The sequence below is a fragment of the Amblyomma americanum genome, chromosome 1, assembly GCF_052857255.1.
Source record: "Amblyomma americanum isolate KBUSLIRL-KWMA chromosome 1, ASM5285725v1, whole genome shotgun sequence".
Classification (NCBI taxonomy): Eukaryota; Metazoa; Arthropoda; class Arachnida; order Ixodida; family Ixodidae; genus Amblyomma; species Amblyomma americanum.
In genome coordinates, this window is record NC_135497.1 from 154783158 (window position 1) to 154793066 (window position 9909).

Here is a 9909-nt window from a genome sequence, read left to right on the forward strand (position 1 = left end):
GCACAGCCGAGCTAACTGGCTCTGTCCAAGGAGACACCAGGCGCCGCGGCGTCTTGTGTTGCTCGGATTCAGAGCAGCTATACTCGTTTCCGCCCCTTTACCGTAAGTTCTGCGCATCGCCAGTTATTTCGAGGCTCAAGAGAGGCGACTTGAGCTCTGGGGACGCCGGCTACGACAGATGAGCTCGCCGAGAGCCGGACTGCGAGGAGCAGTTCGAAGCCGGCCAGCTCGAGGCACTGCTTGAAGCTTTTCCCGAAATCGCTACGCCGGAAGATTGCGCGAGTAATCAAATTCCGAGCCACTAAACGCCAGTCGTAAAAGACAGCTTCAGGCACTGAAAGCAAGAACAGCGCAGCCGCTGGTGCGCGTTAAAGGTGCGTAAAACTGAGATAAGCGGACTGAAGCGAATAAGAGCTTTGGGATTTCGTTTTCTTTTTTTTTCTTTTCGTGCGCCTGGACTAACGACCGATTACTTTCATTTGCCTTATAAAGCGAATGCGAGACGCTCGAAACAGGAGCGCAAACAACGTCTCTTTTGTGCTGCAGGGAAAAGCTCTGATCAAAAGAGCTACTTCGCACGGGCGTCTACAATAAAGAGAAAAGAGCATCATAGGAACAAATTCGCACATACAAAAGCCCGGAGCAAATGCATAGTTTGCATTTGGTTTGGTTTAATGCATTAAACTCGGCAACTTTGCAAAAATCCAAAGTTATTGAGCGCTAATCTTCAGTATAACTTAGTCGCCACGTTTACGCTTGGGAGCCTTAATATGACGTCATAGTTTTCATACGCGAGCGGCCTTATTTTCACATGCGGCGACCTCGCGCACAAAGTAAGCGTCACGGACAGGGAGGAACAAAACGAGACTTGCGAACTTTATGCCTCGAAGGCATAATTTCGCGTGCTAACAACAGCAAACGTGGAGGCGCACTTTGCAGAATTCAAAGAGCTCCTTCACAGAAATGCATACAACCACGGACACCAAACGCAAACGCACACAAACGTGCAGACTGCCAGCCGCATACATAAACACAGACATGGCTGGCACAGGTGTGCGCTTTATGCGAATTACTCGGTTGCCAAAGAAGAATGAAATGAAATTCACGAGCGTGCACTTTCGGACACCACCTGTTTTCGCAAACACTTCCGACACGACGACGAAAAATGGGTAGATCTCGGCTCCGCCGCCCCTTTGCCTTGTCGGAGCGCTTCTCTATGAAGATAGATTCGGCGCTTGAGTGCCACGTCAAACAGAGAGCAGAGACAGAAAGCTGGGGCGGCCGGAGGCGTGCGAGCGCTCTCACGCATGACAAACAGCGCGTTCGAAAGCTTCCAAATTCTTCGCTAGAGTGCCAAAAGCATGTGCAGGACTGCCGGATGGCGGGAATGTTCGCCCTGCGAGAAATGCCGTCGATGGCACGACTGGCGCTTAGTGTGAGCACGCTCGCAGCTCTGCAAAAAGAAAGGAAGAAACAAACAAAGAAAGAAAGAAACAAACAAAGAAAGAAAGAAAGAAAGAAAGAAAGAAAGAAAGAAAGAAAGAAAGAAAGAAAGAAAGAAAGAAAGCATCCCAGTCGCCTGGCCGGAGCGCTTTGAACTGGGACAGCTTTAAACGTTGAGAGCAAGTACTGAACAGCTGCTTACAGAACGCGCTGAGCAATGTTGGGGACCAGGAACCAAACAGTTCCATGCTCTGAACTGCAGGAAAAAAAAAGAAGGAGAGGTATGCCGCTCTGCGCTAGTCGAAACATGCTCGTACTGCTTCAGCGCACGCATGGACAGAGGTGGCGGCAGCCATCGTGATGGTGAAGCCTAAAGGAAGGAAGCAGAAAGACGCAAATGCAACGAGCAAAAGCGAAATACTGCTGCCGAAATTCGGGCACTTATTTTTGTTGAGACTTTCAATGCATTAACACCCTTATCGCGGGTTTACAGTGCGGTGACACCAACACGCGAGGGCGCTATAGGAGCACTGTGCGGATCGCTTGGTCGCTTCTCACCGGTCGGCTGCTACTGTGGGGTTCACCCCGACACCGCGCAGGAAGACGCGTATTACGGTATCGGTGTGCATGGTGGAAAAAGCGCGCAAAGACGAAGCGGGAACGAAGAAACAAGGACGAGCGCTACGACGGACGAGGGCGTTCCGTCTTCGTCTTTACGCGCTTCTTCCGCCATGCGCCTAAACCAACTCGCGCCAAATTTCTGCTTTTATCTGCGTCCACCCCTGTGACTCTGCCAGATGTTGGCAGTTTCTACTGCTTGCGGGTGACGGAAGATGAGCACGTTTCATTACGCGGTTTGTAGCGCATAGATTCGTTGAGTGACGCACTGACTGTCTGACTCGATGAAATGTCTATCGGTCTTTCTGGCACCCTTACCTGGCGTCAGGGTTCATGGGTGCAAGGAAGTGGAAGTAACGAAACTCGGAGTTAGACTTTTCGGTTTTAACCGAGAAACCAAAGAAAGAATAGAAGCACGCCGAATACAATTATCAGAATTTGGTTTTAGCCGAAAGAGGCCAGTATTCTAGACATGTGGCCGCAGCTAGCAGGCTGTTGAATTGGAGCTACGCAGTCAGAGGAGAAAATTAAAGAAGCAGTGCGGGAGCCAGGGGCGTGACGAGACGGTGTGCCGCTGGATGCACAGCTGTGCATTCTGAGGCATCGCTCCGTTACCTTACACGCATCTGCAGGTTGGGAGGCTCCACTCCTTGCCATACGTCGCCTGCTAGCCTATTGCTATAGGGCAGCTACTTGGTTAATCGGGTGCCTCCATTACATGCGAGGCCGCCGCGGTGGCTGAGTGGTTATGGCGCTCGGCTGCTGGCCCGAAAGACGCGAGTTCGATCCCGGCCGCGGCGGTCGAATTTCGGTGGAGGCGAAATTCTGGAGGCCCGTGTACTGTGCGATGTCAGTGCACGTTAAAGAAGCCCAGGAGGTCGAAATTTCCGGAGCCCTTCACTACGGCGTCCCTCATAGCCTGAGTCGCTTTGGGACGTTAAACCCTCATAAACCAAACCAAACCATTGTATGCGAGGACACTCAAAACTACGCTTAAGTGCCACGAAAAGGTGTCACATTCTGGCGACCGCGACGGTTAGGCGGAAGTTCCACCGCTTTCGTCAGCCCACGGGACGCCCCGCCTTCTCATCCAGGCTAGAGCAACAAACAATACAGATAACCAGGCAAACCGCCTTTTAGGAACCAACATCCATCTGTTTTTTTTTTAAGCGGCTCCATGATATACCTTCCGTTATTTCTTTTCTTCTCAAAGCGCAGCTATAGGCGATGCACAGGTAATTAGCAACCATTTTCGTATTAATTACTGGTGACTCGAATTCTGAAGATGACAAAAAAAGCCAAGATAAAATCCAAGTGACCTTTCACCAGACATGAATACCATATTATATCACTGAAAAAAAAAAAAATCGGCAGTTCATCCATGGGAAATAATATTTGTCGAAAAACTCCGAAAACGGCGTTCTGAAATAAACGCCAAAAAAGGTCCGCCAGATTCTCAAAAAGTAAAAACCGAAAAGTCCGGCCTCTAAGCATAACTCAAGGCCAGCTTTCCGGTCTGTGCAGCTTCCGCAGCTTGCGCTCTGTACATGTCGCACATGTTTCTTCTTTGTGTCCTGTGTTCTTTGCGCAAGTACGTACCTTACTAGAGCTTTCCTTGTGATGACGATGATGCTCGGGGCCATATCTTTTCAAGCCGGTCGGCACCATGCATGGGGCGCGGGTCAGGTGGGCCCGACATCGCAAACTAGCGCCATCTGTCACCTGCCAGTACCGAACAACGCGTAACTCAATGGGAATATGTAGGTATTTTCAGTACCGATTGAGAGAAAAACTTATGATGCTGTGAGATGGTGTGCGAAATTGTTCATACTGATGACGTACTCTTGCTGCGCGCTGCAGAATTTGACTTATAAAAAGCTTCCTGCGCTCGCACCGACTAGTTCAACCAGCTATAAGAAATCAATGGAGTGTACGCAGGAATCAAAATTCCCGCGGAAATTTTTTGATGTTCAGCGACTTGCGGCGCATGGTGGCGGCCGTGCTAACTAGAAGGGTTTGACAAAATTTTCTAGGTTCGCTTCTGCGGCTGTCTCCTGACAAGTTAGGAACGAAAATTAACTCACGTGGCCTGTGAGCCTCCGCATCAATTTCCACAGCTTCTTCATTCTAAAAAAAGGTCACGTGAAGCGACTACACCTCAAACAGCCGTCTGTTCTGGCCCGCATGCTACGCAGGCGAGCACGTAGTACGTACGCACGGACAGCTTTGGAGGCATGTCGAGGGTATTAATGAGATGAGGAAAAGTAAAGCTTAGTGTCAACGCTGCTCGCTTTCTCGCTATAATAATAGGTGCCGCAGGGCAACGCACAAGGCTGTGCGTCAACACACGGACGAACCACCGCCCCCCGAGAGGCAGGGGCCTCCGAGCGCGCGGCACATGCCGCAGATGCACGTCCTCTGTCGCCGTCGTCGTAACGAGCCCGATACGCGTCGCCATTGCCCTCCTGCACCGCAATTGGATAAAAGTGACGCCGGAGAATAAACACGCGGGCCAGGGAACACAAACAGCCGAGGCTGGGACGCTCTTCCACAAGTGAAAGACAAGCAGGTGTGAGAACACAAGCTTCCCACCGGGGAGCGCTCACGGCCCTCCGCGGGGTCGCGCGCGGGTCAGCTCGTTCTCAACGTTGGCCTAATTAATGCAGCGGCTTAGGCCCGGCACCGAAAGAAGCCGAGGTGCAACGCCAACTTACGGGACATAAACTTGTTATAATTTTATGAAATGGCGTCGCAGCGCGTGGTATCGTCACCGAAATCATGTCAACTTCTACGTCATAAAAAACATTAAATGCGCCTGTATTTGCTGCACTGGAATTTCAAGGGACCTCTTCCCAATGTGCAACGCGGAAAATCCAACTCGCCGAGCTTTCAAAAGCGTATATTTGACGTTCGATATTTCTAACCTCAATGCTGCTTCAGAAGATTTAAAGACTAGGTTTCACTTTGATGTTGACGGCCTTCAATTTCGTAATATAATCTTTAGCCGTAAACTCCAAAATAAAAATTTGATTAGTTCATTTCGGTTAACTAGACGTCTCTTAACTGGACTCTATCACGTACATAATGCCTGCCTTGTTGTGCTTATCTCTCAGGGTTTTTAAAATAAAAAAATCTTAGGCCTGCGGAACTTCAAGCACCTTTCCTGCCAGTTGACCACTATTTTCTTCATTGTCAGATAAGCTCCTCTGCCTGACCTTTCTGCGTCTGCCATTTTTCTTTTACGTACCATGCGTGCCAACTCAGAATTAAGAAAAAAAAATGGGTCAGCCTGTGCTTAAATGCAGATACCCAGGAAAAAAAAAAAAAAAGACAGAAAGCGAGGAAAAATCAGGATTCCCCGTAATCTACCGAAGATCTGGTGTGCTGAACTTCGTCTCACCCTTTTAGCAGCCGGCTATTGTGTTAAATGCCGCACGTCTCGCCTCCTATGCACAATGCAGAAGTTTAACGCAGTTATCCAAGTACATAGGTAGATTAAACACTAAAGTATACACGATATTTCAAGCGTAGCCTATCAGGAACTACTGCACGGAAGCTTTCGCTGCAAGAGCGCCGGAGTAAGGAGTTGCATAAGATCTGTATCACAACGCGAATCCAAAGGCGACCTTATCGAAGCAGTTCACTGAATTAGTGAACATTACTCTGTTACGCTATTCGACTCGACAACAACAGGGATTGTAAAATCAATTCAGGCCACTCTGCATGCATACGTAAAATATAGCGCTACTCTGCTTGGCTATCAAGAAGATAAAACAGTGAGGAAAGCACTCTTCTGGTTACGTAACACCGGAACGTATAAGGTAGAGATGTTGCGCAATCCAGAATGTTTAAGCTGCGATGGCAGCACGAAAGCAAAGCTCGGGAAAAGTTCCCCAAAGCAACACGCGTTGACGTCACACGCGCGGGTAAGAGAACGTGCTACAGTGGCTCCAATAAGTGATACGTTATCGCCAATTTGGCCTCGGAAAGCGAGGAGTCTCTTATTGCCACATATTTTCAGCAAAACAGGTGGGGCCAATAAATGCTTCCAGCCGAAAAGGCTGTTGCTTACGAGGCCGGTTTGATTACCAATCATTCATGGCATGAAATGAAGTTACTCGGCTTTCTATACGGTTTCTAAGCCACAGCGAACACCGCACCCTTGGTTATTAATAATGGATTCAGAACCGTTATCACATCTTTAATGTTCGTTGTAGTCCCCGAATACAATAGAAGCAAAATGCTCCGTAGTGGTGCAAGAGCGGAATGGGGATAGAGTCGGACATATCCTGCGCGGAAAGGAATAAAAATGGAATGGCTTATTACTCGGACTAGTTTTTGCTTAAAAACCCTGGAATTCCCCACTGAGCAGGAGCTAAAAGAAGGCTGAATTTTGAACCGAGATTCCGCAAACGCAAAACAACTGTTCCTATTGCCATAGAATGGTTTATTGCTTTCTCCCTTTCCTTTTTACGGATGCCCCGTTTAGTCCACAAGCAATTATTCTAAGCTTCCAGTGGCCAATTCAGGTTATATCAAGGAATTTCTTCTCATTCTTCTGGACCCTTCACGTCTCAGATACACTTAGTCTGTCTTTATTGTTGCTTCGCTAGATATAGGCACAGTGTCATTCCCAAACATTTGCGATCGCCAGCTGGTGTTTTGGATATCGAGCATGGCCTGCGAACAAGGCGAGCAAAATAGAAAGAGACGAATTGAAAGGCAGTAAAGTTTGCTGTTCTGAGCCAGGTTGTCTGTCAATATCGCACCTAATGGTGCATACAATGTGGCATACAGACAGCCCTTTTTTTTTTCGTGTAACTGATGCAAAGAATGCGCAGGGAAAGAAACGCGCACAGGTTCCCGCTCTGTGCGCCCCCAAAACCGGCTGGCGTGTCTGCAAGGTCAAAAGAAAGATAGCCCTATTTGTGAACAGGTATAACGCGTTTTTCCGAATGAGAATAGAGAGAAAGTGCTCTCTTTTCCCGATGTGCCGTAAGCCACAGGTACTGCTGTGTCGTCGTTAACTTCGCGGTCAACTCACGCGGTCTTATACGGCGCGTACTGTTCACAAACAAAGCCTAAATGTGAGATCGCCTTCCTTACTGCTCCTCTACCATGATCAACTACAGACTGTTCCTGCTGTTCAGCAGGCAAAGACACCGCTTGTGAGAAGCGCTGTTAGCTGTACTGATGGTGTTCTGAAAATTTTCTTCACAATATCCGTGTTTCCAGCAGCCCTGGAAAGTTCATTTGAATTTCTAGTGGCGTAACAACAAGATATATATACTCTCCCGAGTTTTCGGACCAGCCAGAGCGCCGGATTTCGACATATGGGAGCAATGGGGAGGTTCGAAACAGGAATGCATATCAAATAACAACGGGTAAAACTAACGCATTGTCAAAAGTAAAGTAAACGTGGCAACTTGAAAACTTTCAGCGCGGCCCACGAAGCAGAAACAGACGGCGTACTTTACAATGTGCGCTGTATTTATAATTCGTATATTTTATGAAATGCCGCGAATAAGTGAGTGCATAAAATGGTTTAGTAAAACGTCCGTATGCAAGTGCAAATAAATCTATACGGACGAAAAAAGATACTTTGTGATTTTTTTAATGACACTGAGAGTTGCTCTGAGTTATAAAAAAAGGCACTTACGTCTCCTTACGTGGGGGAATGCGAAAGCATGTGTTTTAGGAAAGGAAAGGACGCAGTAGCCCTCAGATCTCGACATCTTGGTGGACACCTCAACCGCGCCTTATCTGGTTCATTTCGCTCTGAAACACCATCTCTCTTTGGTTTAAGCAAGAATACACGCCCTTCACACAGTTCTGAGAAAAGCATGCAACCGAAGGTGCACATGTCATAGGTCCGAACCCCTGCCGCAAATCTCAGAAAGCATCCAAATGAAGGTGCATATGTCATTGGTACGAACCGCTGTCGCAAGCTAGCCTATAACTTTACTACTTGTAAGCTATGTGCAAAGAGAAATGCTATGACACTACCCAGAATGCTGTACGGCGAACGGTTGCTCAAAATTTTGGTGAACGTATTCTGGAATACTGCCACCACATTGAGGTCAACCAGTGATAACGTGGCTGGGATTTACCCTGCACCTGCGATATCTGTTGCTGAAACCAGCGTCATCGCTTCGGCGGACGCGCTTTTGCGAACGAGCTTACCTTATCAGAACAAGCATAATAGCTTCCTTATTCTACATCGCAAAAATAGCGCGACCTCCTCGCCGCGTCTTCCAGAGGCTGGCCACAGCGTGGTGTGGCGGATTGGCCTTAAGGACCATGTGGGACCTTATCTCAGACACAGCGTACCGAGGAAAATAACTCACCGCATATTTGATGGGAGCATCGTGTCGCTTCTTTGAGTTATCAAATTGTAAAGGCACTGCGGGTGAAAAGTCGCCAGCTTTCTATGCATATGTCGTGAGATCCTTACATTTTCTTGAAGGTACACTTCCTGGTTGTGATTTGAAAGAATTGCCCGCGAGTTAAACTTGCGAATATGTTGCTTTTCACACTCTGAATATAGACCAGCGCAGGAAAGTGCACAAAAGGCGGAAACAACGAATATTTGCCTCTCTCCCCGCTGATGTCTCCAATTTTACCTGGCTTCGCGAATGGGAAGCGTCACCCACAGCTGCCCGGCTTGCGGCGTGGAGCGTGGCGCCCTCCGCCTCATGTCCGCAATGCGGTCGAACTGAAACTCTGAACCATGCCGTTTTTAAATGCCCAGTCGCGCGCACTTTCTGGCGCTTGGTAGGGCGCATGTTCCAGGTGCGCATGCGGTGGCAGAGTCGCTGTCGCAATTTCTTTGTTGAATTAATAATGTGTGCGGGTGCTTATGTACTCTGGAAAAGGAGGGGACTTGCTGCCTTGCGGGGACGCCCGCAGAAAGCAATGTTCCCATTACTCTACCGCCTTAGAACTTTGATGCTGAAACACATCAATGAAGAACTCGTCGTGTTGGGTGAGGAGGCCTTCCTCCTCCGCTGGTCAACACGGTTCATTGTTGTTAGCGATAGAGGTGTGTCCACGCCCATCCTTCCGTATTAGGAAGTTTGGCGAGAGTTGCTCATCTTTTCCTTCTTGTATTCCACTTAAGTTCATAATGAAGCTGCTTTAAGCCAGCTCGTGCAGAAACCACGAATTGTCCACTGAAATGTCATTTGCATATAATTAATACCTGTACAATGATGACTCACTGTGATTTCCTTGAAAACCAGACCACTTGTGTAAAGAGTCCTTTGCACTGTGATATTTTCGGAAAAATAAAATTCTCTTATAAGGATGCGCTTTCGCGCCGCGCGTCTCTTTCCGTCATTAATTAGAGATGATGTTATCGTTTTTCATTTCGTTATTTACAACTTTACTAATAAATCATTTGTCGTAATTACACTATTCAATTACTTAATTGATTTTACTGTTTAACGGTGTGCGACATGATTCTTCATCACGGCATGAAACACCATTTTTATTACTAATTATCATTAAAGTTTTACATATTCATGATAATGATGATGATACCAACTTTATTATCCACCAGATAAGGAGGCCCCTTACTGCCCGTCCCCGGCATGCAGGCCTGGGTGACGGGGGCCGAGACCTCTGCGATTAGAAGCAGACAAAGATGTCTTGATACCTCGCGGCGGAAGAAGCCGCGAGGATGGCTTGTTGCTGTGGAGCAGGGCTACTGGCCCGGTTTCTCTAATATTTATATTCGCTTTATCCCCTGGGGAGCCAGCGCTTTCACAGATTATGCGGTCGAGGGTCCCTCTCGCCCCACAGTGCTTGCCCTTATCGCTTTGTCTCTCACCTTTCTGAGCATGATAT